The 14,558-nt window shown below is 36.9% G+C and overlaps 1 pseudogene; it reads left to right on the forward strand.

Moving 5' to 3' along the window:
* The first annotated feature begins 1,206 nt into the window (after positions 1-1,206).
* On the forward strand, positions 1,207-9,983 carry LOC113195235 (mitotic spindle assembly checkpoint protein MAD2A pseudogene; annotated as a pseudogene).
* The last annotated feature ends 4,575 nt before the right edge of the window (positions 9,984-14,558 follow it).

Here is a 14,558-nt window from a genome sequence, read left to right on the forward strand (position 1 = left end):
AGGCAGAATAACCGACCCCCACTCCCCCGCCCCATTACCACCACTGGGGATGCAGAGTGGAAACAAAAGATTTATCTTGGCCAAAGCACTAGGCTGGAATGAGACTTTTTGTCAGAAAGCTGACCTAGGCTTGTTTAGCTAGAGGAAAGGCCTGCAGATCCAGATCGTGTTGTATAGATGAGATCCTGTTGCACAGATGGGAAGATTGCTCATGAAAGGGTAACACTGCATGATTCCTAGAACTGGGAAGTGGCAATGTCAGCATAAGAACCCAATTTTCTGACATCAGGTCCACTGATTCTCCATGGTAATGATAAGATACATAGATATTCCCATGCAGCAGCGATGATGCAACCTGTCTGTGATGAAGGGATGAATGTGTTCCCTCTGGTTTGAGATTTTGTGTGTGTGTGTGTGTGTGTGTGTGTGTGTGTGTGTGTGTATGACACTTAAGCACTGAGCCACATCTTCAGCCCTTTTTAAATTTTTATTTATTTTGAGACATAGTCTCACTGGGTTGCTTACAGCCTCACTAAGGCTGGTTTTGAACCTGCCATACTCATGCCTCAGCCTCCCAAGCCATTGGGATTACAGTCTGGTTTGATTTTCTATGTGATGTCATCTGTGAGTTTTGCTGTCTCTTAGTTGTCTCCTAACAAAATGATGGAGGTAGAGTCAAGAAGAAGTGGCTGCCCCAGAGGTCTTGTTACACCCACATTTTCTTTAGCTCTTATTTATTTTCTTGCAACACAAGCCCAGGCACATGACATCACTGCATTCAATAACAGGGGAAAGGATAGAACCAATGTTGTGAAGCCAGGAACCAGGAGGCAACAGGAATTTCTGGACAGGCTGTACACCAGGACAAGGTTTTTCATCTACCTCCTTCTTACTGTAGTTTGTTCTGTTTTACTTTTTCCCCCTTGATTAAGTGTATAAGAGCTAATGAGGGAAAGAGTAAAAAGCCTCTAAGCTTTTCCATACAAGTCCAGTCTTCTTTATCATAGCAAATCATTTTTTAATGGTTGATCATTCTAATAAAATTCACCTTTTAATTCTGATTTCATGTTAGGATAAGGGATTAAAGCTAAGGAAAAACAGCTTTTCCCATGAAGAGGTCATAGCATAGAAATGTTGGAAGTATATAAATAGATAAAGCCAAATGAATAAATAAAGCAATATGGCAAGGGCTCTAGTGGAAGTCACATGAAGCACAGAGTACCTGGCTTAGAACAGGGAACCGAAGGCAAACGCTGGGATGTCCTGAAAGAGAAGCTAGGTAAGCAGCCAGCAGTTAGTTTTTCAGGAAAGCTGAGAAAGCCAGTGAATAAAGGCATTGCAATGTGAAGTTTTCAAAGTATGCCTTCCCTGTGAAAAGAGTATGGGATTTGAGTCATAAAGCAGCAAGAGCTATGCAGAAACTAGGATTTTTCAGGGACTAATTAGCATGCTCACCTTCCCAACTCTGTGAGTGAAATTCAGGTCATAGAGACATAGGAGTATTTGAGACAATAATAATTAAATGCAATGAAACACACACACATACACACAAACACAAATATGAATCCCTCACTTGTTCTAAGATTGACCTGCAATTTTCACCTCATTTCATAGATAATAATACTGAGGTACAGGAAGATAAAGTAACTCATCTAAAGTAAACCATGGAGGTTTTTTTATTATTTATTTTTAAGTTGTAGTTGGACACAATACCTTTATTTTACCTATTTATTTTTATGTGGTGCTGAGGATCGGACCCAGGGCCTGGCACGTGCTAGGTGAGCACTCTACGGCTGAGCCACAACCCCAGCCCTGTAAATCATGAAGTTTTGATTCAGTCTTGGAATGATGGCACCAATGTCCACATCAAATAAAAATCTACATCCAACTACTATGAAAAAATATATGAGTCACCTGTAGTGCTCACCATTCACAATTTTCAAACTGATAATTTCATTTCCAGACTTTTTATACATTACAGAGAAAAGCTTCAAGTGTGACACGGCGTTCTTCATTTACCCTATGAAAATCACCCTACTCAGTTTGAAGTAGGATGAAATGACACTATTGCCTTACCACTTCAAGCCACCCCCTGTACAGTGGCACAGATCTGCAAATGGGTGACTTGATTCTCAGGCAGGGATGAAAAAGAAAAGCTCTTTAACTAGTGTGAAAAGAGCAACTGCTAAAGAAGGAGAAATGAATGAGATTTCTCAAGTTGCTGTTCGATTGGCTAACCTCCAGCTCAGGATGAAGTGGGCACTTTTCTGAAGACCAGGGGTCGCTCAAACCCAATTGCTTACAACCTACAGGTAAGCCCCCCATCCCCCGGCCTTTTTAAAAAACATGAAATCAATCACTGAATGAAATCCTTGTAAGTTAGGAGCATAAATAGTCCAACCTCATGGCTGTTTGTGATTATAGCTGGCAAAATGAAAGATTGTTCAGTTGATATTAATAGTTAAAACGACAGAGGTGGGGGGGAGAGAGCAAGTTAAGCTCATTTAGTGCTTCCAGAATGAGGAAACCACTTGTGGGGAAGTCCTTGGATCTCAATGGGGATGCCCAAGCCTCTGTTCTATTTGACCTTCAAAGAGTTACCTTCATCTAGAACAGGTGTTGATGAGTGGAAGTGAAAACCCGACTCTGCCTGGTATTTCTCTGCAAAAGAGGAAATGAAATGTCCCTTGGCTTAGTTTACTCTCTGATTCAGTGAGATTTCCTCCATTGAGCATAAAGTACTGCTGAGAATATCTCCTGGAGAAGAGAGCATCTCCTTTCTAAGAGCAAAACCTACTGAATATTAGAAGAAAGCCATTTGTAGCAGCCCTCCCAGGTAGAAATTTCCGAGGTGTGCTTCTGGAGCAGGGCTTGGCAAATTATAGAGCAAGGGCCCTGTGCAGCCCTGGCTATGATGCAGATGATCCATTAACACCAAGAATGGATTTTATGTTTTGTAACTTATTAGAAAATAATCAAAAGAAGAATGATATTTTATTTCAAATTTCAGCATGAATAAATAGAGTTTTTTGGGGACTTTGCCATGCTCATTTGCTTATATATTATCTACAGTTCTTTTGTAATACAATAGCAGTGGACAGTTGTTAGAGAGGGTATGGAGGCTGCAATTCTATAAATTTTTCTTCAATTATTTTTTGTAGTTGTAAATTAACAGAATGCTTTTATTTTATTTATTTTTATAAGTGCTAACATTCGAACCCAGTGCCTTGCACATGGTATGCAAGTGCTCTGCCACTGAGCTACAACCCTGACCCTAAATTATTTATTATTTAGCCCTTTATAGAAAAAGTTTGTTAATTTCTGATTTAGAGCATTAAGAAACAAATCGAGTGAGAATAACTTCATTTCCTAAAACTTAAGCCCATCGGAAGTTGAACACTTCTCAAAGTTCTTTGCAGAAATCCAGTTTAATCTGCATGGGCCTTTGGGAAATCAAAGAGAACCACAGATTTCTGGTGAGTATGATTGAAATAAACTGAAAACTGGCTGGAGTAAATTTACCAGGTTTGGCACACTGCATTAAGTCAAATTAAATTCACCATTGTGCTGCCAAATCACTCCTAATTACTGTACTGAACGATATGAAATCACAGTTTTTGTAGGTCAAAAATAATTAAATGTTGGCAATTTCATATGGCTCATTATTCCATAAGATGGAATCTATACGTTTGTTTTCATATCCATCTTCTAGCCCGGGGTAGTGAAGCATGCCTGTAATCTTAGAGACTTGGAGGGCTGAGGAAAGAGGGGCACAAGTTCAAGGCAAGCCTCAACAATTTAGGAAGACTCTGTCCAAAATAAAAATTTAGAAAGTTCTGGGTATGTAGCTTCGTGGTAGATAGCTCCTGGGTTCATTCCCCCCCACCCATAAAAAAAAGAAAAAAATCATCGTTTCATCAGCTTTCCTCTCTCAGGAACTGTACCTGATTTTGCTTAATTTTCCAGTGTTGAACATAACAAATATATAGTTGACAAACTAGTAATCAAACAGTATTATTAAATTAAATTACAATAATTAAATTATAATTAAAACTATCATTATAAATTATAATTAAAACTATTATAATTAAATTATTATTATTATTATCAAAGTTCCTTATAAATGTTCTATATTATAATAATGTTACAAAACATTTGTAACATTAGAATAATGTTACAAAAAATAGTGACACTTCAAGAAATATAATGCTATGGGATCCTTAGAGTTTTGTATGTCTTTTATGGTGGCACAGGGGACATAATAGGTTACTCATGAGGGAACAGAATTTCAATTTCTGCTTTTGCATTGTTCAGCCGCTAATACATCTAGGCTTAGAACTCTACAATTATTGTGGATTTATCTATTTCAAGCAGAATATTTTCCTCTTTTCGGTGAAAGAAAAACAAAACATTACATCAAGAATCCAAGATGTGTGTGGATGTGTATATATATATATATACACATATATATATATATATACATACATACATATATGGTACATAGCACACATATGATACATAATACACATATACATACATGAGAATCCATACTCATAGTGTATACATACAATAGCTGTGTATAGAAGTTACATGTAGTAAATTCTTTGGGTTAAGCCACATTTACAATTTCCATAAAATAATTACTATTATAAACCTTGATTAAAGCAGTCTTCAGGTACAATGGAAAAACATTTTCTCATTTTTTGACTTTTTTTTTCTAATTTATATGTTCACGGATCTTAACCTTATGAAAGCAAAAGACATGCCTAACTAGCTGACTAGTCATTAATCCTGCAGCATCACTCCTGGGTTACAAACATATGAATACTGAATGTGGACTCAAGGAGAGAGCGAGAATCTGCAGGAGGTCAGATGACAGAAGCAACCCTGAATTCTAACCACAGATCTAGATCTTTTTGAGCAGTTCAGAGTATAATACCTCATGTTCAGCCCAAATCAGAAGAAACATTTTAATAAAAATGAAGTGTGAGATTAGGAAGAAAATAGGTTCAACCTTACAGGAAGCTTAAAAACATAAAAAAAAAAAAAATCTTCAAGACCAGGAGCTGTGGTAGCTTTCCATTTTACATGAAACAGAAACTTCATACTCATTCCCTTGGGTAATTTTATTTAGTATTTTTTAAGGTAACTGTATTTGTTTCCTATGGCTCTTTTTACAAATTACTGCAAATTAGTTACTTAAAACAGCAGAATTTTATTTTCTGCCTGTTCTGGAGTCCAGATGTTTGAAATCAGGGCTTTATCCGGGCCTCAATCCCTTCAGGGGCTCCCAGAAGATCCATTCCCTCCCATTCTGCTTCTAGTGGCTGTCAACATTGCTTGGCTTGTAGCTGCATCCCTCTCTGCTTGGTCTTCCTATTATCTATCCCTCTATGTATCTTTGTCCAATCTCTCTACTTCTTTCTTTTTTTAATTAATTAATTTTTTAAATTAGGTATATATGACAGCAGAATGAATTTTGGTTCATTGTACACACTTGCAGCACAACTTTATATTCTATGGTTGTACATGATGTAGCATTGCACCATAAGTGCAGTCATAAATGATGTCCATCTCATTCCACCATCTTTTCTGCCCCTATGCACCCTCCCTTCTCTCCCTCTCCTTTGCCCAATCAAAGTTTCTCTATTTTTCCCATGCCTCCCTCTCCCTATTATGGATCAGCATCCACTTATCAGAGAGAACATTCTGCCTTTGTTTTTCCTGGATTGTCTAACTTCACTTAGCATTATATTTTCCAACTCCATCCATTTATCTGCAAATGCCATAATTTTATTCTCTTCTAATGCTGACTAATATTCCATTTTGTATATATACCACAGTTTCTTTATCCATTCATCTATTGAAGGGCATCTAGGTTGGTTCCACAGTTTAGCTATTGTGAATTAAGCTGCTATGAACATTGATATGGCTGTGTTACTATAGTATGCTGATTTTAAGTCTTTTGGGTATAGACCAAGGCGTGAGATAGCCGGGTCAAATGGTGGTTCTGTTTCAAGTTTTCTAAGTAATCTCCATACTGCTTTCCACATTGGTGACACCAGTCCTACCAGCAATGTATGAGTGTGCCTTTCCCCCCACATCCTTGCCAACATGTATTGTTGTCTGTATTCTTGATAAGTGCCATTTTGACGGGTGTGAGATGAAATCTTAGAGTAGTTTTGAATTGCATTTCTCTAATTACTAGAGATGTTGAACATTTTTTCATATATTTGTTGATGGTATGTTTATCTTTTTCTGAGAAGTGTCTATAGAGCACTAATCTCCAGGATATATAAAGAACTCAAAAAACTTAACACCAAAAAAAAAAAAAAACAACCCAATCAATAAATGGGTGAAGGAGCTAAACTGACACTTCTCTAATTCTTTCTTATAAAGACTTGAAATGACACTTAGTGTTTACCCAGACACTACTGGATAAGCTCCTCTTTCATGATCCTTAATTCAATTCCTTCTTTTTTCCCACACAATATTAACATTCAGTCTTTTGCTGTATAAGGTGAATCACAGATTCTACCTGATAGGAAGTTAATGTATCTTGTAGGACCATAATTTCCACTTGTTCACAGTAATAACATCATATTAAAATGTACCTCAAAGAATTGCTTGTAAAATTTCTGAAAAATAAAAAAGGAAATAAGGCCAAAATACCCTTGACCTTACTGCTAATTAGATTATTTTACTGTAATGATGGTCTTCTCCAAAAGAGTCATTTTCTTAGGAGGAGAGAAGGTATATTCTGTATTAGTAAATAGATATGCCACATAACATGAAGAAAAGAGCAACCGCTAACAGGACACATCACCAAAGCTGTGATCAAAAAATGAAGAAGGAAAGCTGAATGAATTACCAAAGAAATTTCTGTTATTAATTTTTCAATGTTCTTTTTTAACCCACAAGAAAGATCCAGTAAAGACCTTTTATTTGATTAAAAACAGACTCTAATAAAAGTGAGTTAGGATCACAATGATAATCTATATTCAAGAACATGAATAAAAGGTGCCCTTGAAGGAAGGCTCACATGTGTTCACATTTGATACTGGGAAATAACTTTGTTGGGGAGTGATTGCTACCAGCTGTGAGCATGTATACCACACAATAATACCTCATCTGTGCAGCCACTTGGAAAATTTCTTCCTTGCTTTCTCTCTCTGTCCTTCTCCCATGAGTTTCATAAAATATTGCCAAATTTTTCTCCTCTCATTGAATATTGACTTTTCCAAATCCTTGTAAATAAATAGAAACTTCCATCTTGAAAGGACAGAAAGAAGAAACACTGTTTACTTGTTTCACCGGAAGTATAAGATTGGCAAGATCTTTCCTTATAGACCAGTGTAAAACAAATTATACTGTTTTTCCAATTGCACTGATGAGCTTTTTATCTTCATGACCTGAAACCACCACTAAAATATAAAATATTAAATAAACTATTTGGAATAAGAGGTGCATGGACCTCAATAAAGCATCATTAACCTATAAAGTCTTACCATGAAAGTAATCTGAAATGTCACTCTGCTCATCCTCCTGAATCTCAGGTGACTTCTGGATCATCCCTGGCATGGTAATTCCCTTCCAGAATGTCCGCTGCATCCTTAAGTAGAGAAAGTTTACAAAGTTCTTGGTTCATATATACACAATATTTTTTCTTTTAAATATTAAATATTTCAGTAGAATGATTGTTTAAATAAAATAGTCACCATTTAATTTTTTTAAAAAGACATTAAATGGAAATCATTGCCTTAATGCATTTATAGGCAAATTAAAAAATGTTTACATGATCGGTGTGGACATCACTGTCTTTTTAAAAAAAAATTCCTGATGCAGCTAAATGAAAAAATAATAAAATAAATAGGATTTGGGCAAATCATGTATTATGTTTAAAATAAAACCAGAACAATAACTACAGAATGCTTTGCTGCTGCAAAGAAGCTAAGCAACAAATAGTGAATGCATTGAGACAGAAGGTGAGTAAACTCCCTGCTTGCCCCTCACTTCTCTGTACCACTCAGGTTAAACTGATGCCCATGGCATTTATAATCCCTACATCTGTCTTCACACTCAACACCTTGCATTTTAATCGGATGCCCCTCCCCCAACCCTTTCTTCATCTCAATATAAACATTGTGAGTATGGGCTATATTACCTCATATTATTAAAATCTTAAAACATCACAAAGTAAGATTTGTCTTAAGTAATAAACACTTGTGGAATGAAAGAATGAGAAAATGACGTCACAGAAAGATGGTAAACTAGACTCACACTCAAGCACTCTTGTTTTAGACACCATCTGAGACTCATAAATCCATTCCTTGTTCCCAATGTCCACCCAGTCTCATGCCCCATGAGTAATTTAATTGTGAGAGGTATTGCTTATTGATTGAGCAAGTATTCTGGGATGGCATTTTACACCTATAATCTCTGTAGCAACTTTACCTCTAGAGCAGGTAAGAGTCACTCTCCTCATTTTAGGAATGAGAAATAGACACTTCTGCTCCTAAGAAGTCTTTTTTTTTTTTTTCCAATCTTAAGCACATTTGTATATTCCTTCAAGTTGCTGTTCTTTCCATCATACCACCCTGCCCCGATTTTCTAAAAAGCTTCTAGGGCTTCGCCAGTGAAAACTTTGATGAAATCTGTTGTAATCATATTTGTCATGAAGATCAGCAAAGTTCCAAAGTTCAGTCTCTTTTAGAGGCTTAGAGCTTGATAAGGTAGCTTAGTCTTCTGTTGTAACAGAACACCTGAGGTTGGATAATTTATAAAGAATTGAGGTTTATTTCACTCATGACTTGGGAGGATGGGATGTAGCAGGCTTCTGGTGAGGGTCTTGCACCGTGTCAACTCATGGTGGAAAGCAGAAGAGACAGTGGCAAGTAGCAGAGGAGCATATGCAAGAGAGGTACTGTGTTTGCTAACAACCCACTCTCAATAAGAGCGAGAGCTTCTGCAAGCCCAGGTTAAACATCAGGGTAGAGACCTCATGACCTAATTGCCTCTTTCAGATCCCACCACATTTTGACATTGCTGCACTGGGAATCAAATTTCAACATAAGTTTTGGTGGGGACAAATCTCAACAATGATATTCTCCAAGAAAGATTTCGAGTATCCTAGGCATGGGACCTCCAGTGTCCAAAAGTGCATGGGGAGCCAGAGGGCTTCCTGATTCCAAGCCCCAATAATGACAGAATGGAGAACCCGTTAGTGATAATCAGCGTGGATCAAGAATGGAGAGGCCTTCTAGAATATTCTACTCTGTATCCAAGCATACATGACTTTGCAAAACCCTTGAGGAAAAGATAAAAATAACAGAGACCAAATTTCTGGGTAGGAGCGCTCGTCTGGGTCGCGGACTCGCCATGGCGTGGCACCTGTCTTGGGAGCAGGATTATCACCCTGCGCGGGAGCGCGGAGATGGTGGCTGAGTTCTGGCATCAACAGCATCCTGTATCAGCGCGGCATTTACCCCTCGGAGACCTTCCCCCGGTGATCACCGACCCCGAGCTCATCAAGTTCCTCAGCAGCGTGTTGGAGCAGCTGAAAGTGACTGGCCACCAAACGGTCAGCGTGTCTCTTTGAAGCAGCATTATGCCCCAGATTGGCTGTACCAGGGCTCAGTTCAGAAGCTGGTGGTGGGCATCTCGAACGTGGAAAGTGGGGAGGTCCTTGAAAGGTGGCAATTCGATACTGAGTGTGACAAGACTGCCAAAGACGACAGTGCTCCCAGAGAGAAGTCTCGGAAAGCCATCCAGGATGGCGACAGTGACGTTTCTGCCGCTGTTGGAAGTTTCTTGTTCATTTGATCTACTGATTTATACAGACAAAGACTTGGTGGTACCTGAGAAATGGGAAGAGTCGGACGCAGTTCATTACCAATTCCGAGGATGTCTGTCTTGGTTCGTTTACTTCCACGATCCACAAAGTAAACAGCATGGTGGCCTCCAAAATTCCTGTCAATGACTGAGGGGGTGAGAAGATGCTATACAGTAATTCTCGGTGTGGTTTTTCTGAAACCAGGGCAGCTGCAGTTGATGTGTTGTTTCATGGAGGACTTTTGCTGGTGAGCCAGCCCCATTCTGGATGAACTGTGTGTAACTGTTGTTGATACCTGAGTGGCCTGCCTCAGGGTTGATGTGGAGAGTGCACCGTGCTTTTTTCAGAGCAGCCAGCAGATCCTGTCAGCATGGCAACATGAATTCCTTTGAACATGATCTTGTAGGTGGAAAGTATTTTGCTACAAAGCTAATTACTATTCTCAATTGTTTTGGTCAAGTAATTGACTCAGAATATAGATAGATTTTAGAATATAAAATAATATAGCAAAAGAGCTCTGAATATTCAGAATCTTTGTTTAGATCCTGAAAGTAATGAAAAAATGCTTTATTGGGGTCTCTGTCATTTATTATATTGTATAGTTTCCACATGGGAAAAATGCTATTTGGTGTATATATATATATATATTGAACCCATGAAGCAGGAGATACTAGTGCTGTTTAATTCTTGTAATACAGAACTCTGAAACACTTTCAATGGTTTATAAATCAAGCTTCAAATGATAAAAAAAAATTCTGGGTAGATCAACAAGAGGAGGAGGGTTCAGAATAAAATTTAGTTTGATAAATCTTTAAACAATCCATTGTATCATTTCTCACAGTCCTGGGACTCTGGGAAAATTTCATACCTGGTATCAAATGATGAGACCATCTACCATTTTAATAGTACTGCCCATTAGCCTTCATTTTCTCTTTATGGAAAATAACAAGGGACTACTTTCTTAGTCTCTTTCTATGGAAAAAGACACATAGTAAGTATTTTCATTTTCTATTGTTAAGATAATCGCTTTTCCTAATGACTTCCAAACCTGACTGACATTCACTATTAAGGGGGTGAATGTTTTTATTGTATATGGTGCTGTGTCCTCTCCTGAGATAATCTGATTCACTATTTTCCAAATCCAAATATATTGGCAAAGCAAAGCACACTGAAATCTAACATGAAACATTGATCATTAAAAGCAAGATTGCCCGAATTTCTACTCCATTTCTCTTTAGTTAACAGAATTGACCCATATGCTTGGAGACCTTTTGGCAGATGTCAGGGAAAAGGCATCAGACTGATCAATACTGATTCAGCTTTAAATATGGTTGAAATCCCTTTTATTTTTGCTTAATGGAATGGTTCAGGAATGAGATTATTCCATCAAAGGAAAATTATTTTTATAAAATGGAAAATTGGCAACTTACCCATTGAAGTCTGAAAGAAACTCAGATGTCTACCTTCCCACTGGGAATGAATTCTGACAGCCAGGGAGTAAAGGGGATCTGACCGTTCAAAACAGCCACCTGTTGCTGAGCAAGAGCGGAAGAAGCCAGGGGGGACCTGTACCCCACAAATGAAATCTGAGCAGCCTCTTTTAGAATAGAAGGAAATAGAAATGCAGCCAGCAGGGAGGTGGAGCGAGGGAAATCTGAGCAGGTTTCTTAGCTGTCTTCCACCTGAGGAAGCAGGATTGAATTGGGGAGGCCATAAAACAGGAAGGTTCCCAGCAAGTGCGGATGTGTTAAGGCACATTTGAACTACTAGAATGCCCCCTGAACATTAACTCCTCTGAAACCATTGCTGTATCTGAGGGTATAAAACCAGGCCTCACTGTCCTTCTACAAAATTTTAATACTTAATAAAGTGATATTCTGAAAAAAATTGTAGGAGGGGAAAAATAAAACAGAAGTTTTAAGCACAGAAAAGGGAATATATTCTCCAAGATCCAAACTCTTATTGAAATGACAGATTTTATCTGAGACCAAACTAGGTAACAAAACATAATACTTGCTGGTATTATTATTTTTTTCTCCTCTCTCCTGTGGCTCTGTCCTCTGAAGTGCCAAGAAAAAATGAAATGTTGTAATGTAAACATTTAGAGAGAAATAAAATTGGATTCAGAAAGTGTGGGTTCGTGATTCTCATTTGAATAATGAAGAGTTTCCCATCAACTTAGGAATCTCAAGCATGTCGATAGCTTTATCCCTATTTTATAAATCAAGAACTGAAATTGAGAAATATTAAATACTTTTCCTAAGTATTTAATATTTCTAAGACACTAAGGACATTCGTCAGCAATATGTTAACTATCAACAGCATCGTCTCTCCAAAATACAGCCAAGATTTTGAAGAAAGCTAAAAGAAAACAAAAGAATGAATCTAAGAAGTTACATTACAAGCCTCTAAAAACTTTCAAAGCATTTTTAATCATGTTAGGATGAAATGCTGTCAAACTATTTTTCTCACCTCTGAGACCAGAACCCACTATTTGTAGCCGTTTGGAACCATGTTTGGAGGATTGGGTGATAAAGGAAAGAACACCAGACATAGCACAAATGACAGCTTGCCTCACCACGGGTGCACCACCACTGTACTATCTTTTGGTTGCAAGAGACAGGAAAGCTCATTAAATGCATTTAAATAAAGACAGTGTATTGGTTGTGACTCCATAACACCTAGGGACACCAGGAGCTCAAAATGAGACAAAAGACTCATTTTCTCTTCATTTTATGCTTTTAGATAGTAACTTTCATTACCTCTGCAATCACATTTTCTCTCTATTTCAATAAACACAGAAAGAAAAAGTGCCCTTCTCCTCCTCTACCCTCCCAGAAGAAGAAGTCTCAGTCATTGTTCTTAACTCTAGTTGGCCCTGACACAGATAGGGAACACAGTAGCTAGGGAGTGAATGATAAATATTTAGTTGAAATATATAGACTGAAGTTGCAGGACAGTTGGTTTCTTTTAAAAATTTAGGGTGTTGATAAAAGGAGAGAGGAATAAATGTTGATAAGAAGGAAAAGAAGGAAAATGAAAACTGTAAGTAAAGAGAAAAATCAATTTTTAAAAATGCAAAAATAAATACACTAAAATCCAGCTAAGCTTTTTTTCATTACTTAGGGCTAAGCAGATTTAAATAACTCAACTCACAAGTAGATAGTCCTTAAAAGCATTGCTTCCCCTACATTTAAAAAGTTTAACATTCAAGGTAGAAATTCACAAAGACAGAAATAGTATTAAAGGCAAATGGTGGGCATCTACATATTCTCAACAATATTCTGGATGTCAGGACATCATAACAACCCTATGAAGAAGAATTGAATTGTGACAATTCCCACTTTACAGTGAAGGTCAAGAGAGACACAGTGATTTCCCAGTGAGGTCAGATTATTAACTTGTAAAATTTAAAAGTGTAAGAGAATGTTGATTCCAACTTACAGTATTATTCTGGAAATTTTCCTTTCAAATTCAGTTAAGCATTACAATATACTGCATACAATAGTTTAACTATATTGCCATTTAATACTACTTTTTCAAAACAAAATTAGATTTAAATGGGATAAGTTTTGGCAACCTTAATTCTAAAGCGATCTTTGTATATGATCAAACACTTTGATGATATATTCAGTATGAGAGCTTGCTATCGATTCTATCACATACACTATTTTTGCTCAGCTATTTTGCTTTTGATGTTATTGAACTTCTATCAAGGCATTGTGCAACACACTCATAGTTTCAGGTTTGCAATCTACTCTTCCATCCTTGGGTTTATCTGACATGCAATCCTTATTCAAAGTTTAATTTTCAAAACACATCTGGGTGAATTGTTCTGAAATACCTATTCCTAAATGATAAAATAATAATAATCATGTTTTTATAATTGCTGAATGGGAAAGAAGAGAATTAGTAGCAGCAACAAAGAATTTATTTTTTGTACCAGATAAAATACTGGATGACAAAATATGTTAAGACTTCAAGTTGTCAAATATCCATCCATGCATTACTCACTAGAGATTGGCAGGCATTTTTATTGGGCATTATTAAACAATTCTCTGAATTTTTATGTTCATGGTTAAGTGTCTAATCATACAATACAGAAAACAAAAACAGCAGAAATATTTCACAAAGATCTTTTATTAAACTGAAGAACATTTTTATTTGGCTTTATAATAAATTCTTCGTAACATGGTAATTTTTATGTTCTCTTTTATTTTGGGCTTGTCTGAAACTGATTTATGGAAAATGTCTTTACAGGCATTAAATCCATTATTAAAATAAGAAATTAGATAGATTAGAGATAAATACAAACTTGTAGAAATACGAATGGCAAAAACAGTTTCTGTAACTTGAGCATTTAAGAAGTATGCTGTGCATGACAGTTGGTGTGTTTGAGGGGACGCAGAGAGAGTAATTGCACTGATTTATTTTACTCTAAATTCCCTTCAACTTTCTTCTTTCTGTCCCTGAAATCTGAGTTATGATTTTTTTAATTAACACCTTCACTGTATTTCTCATGTCTCTGTTTTCACAATTATAGTGTATCTTAGTTTTATAATCAAACCTCCAGGAGTCTAGCGGTTCAAAAAAATTATTTTTGTTTCATTGAAAAGTTTAACTCCAGGAATAAACTTCACACTGGAGAAATCAAAATGGCATAGGCTTCCTGTGAATCAATGTTGAATATTCTGAAGGTATCCACTCTGCAAACAGAAGGCAGCAA

This window comes from Urocitellus parryii, chromosome 7 (genome assembly GCF_045843805.1).
Source record: "Urocitellus parryii isolate mUroPar1 chromosome 7, mUroPar1.hap1, whole genome shotgun sequence".
NCBI lineage: Eukaryota > Metazoa > Chordata > Mammalia > Rodentia > Sciuridae > Urocitellus > Urocitellus parryii.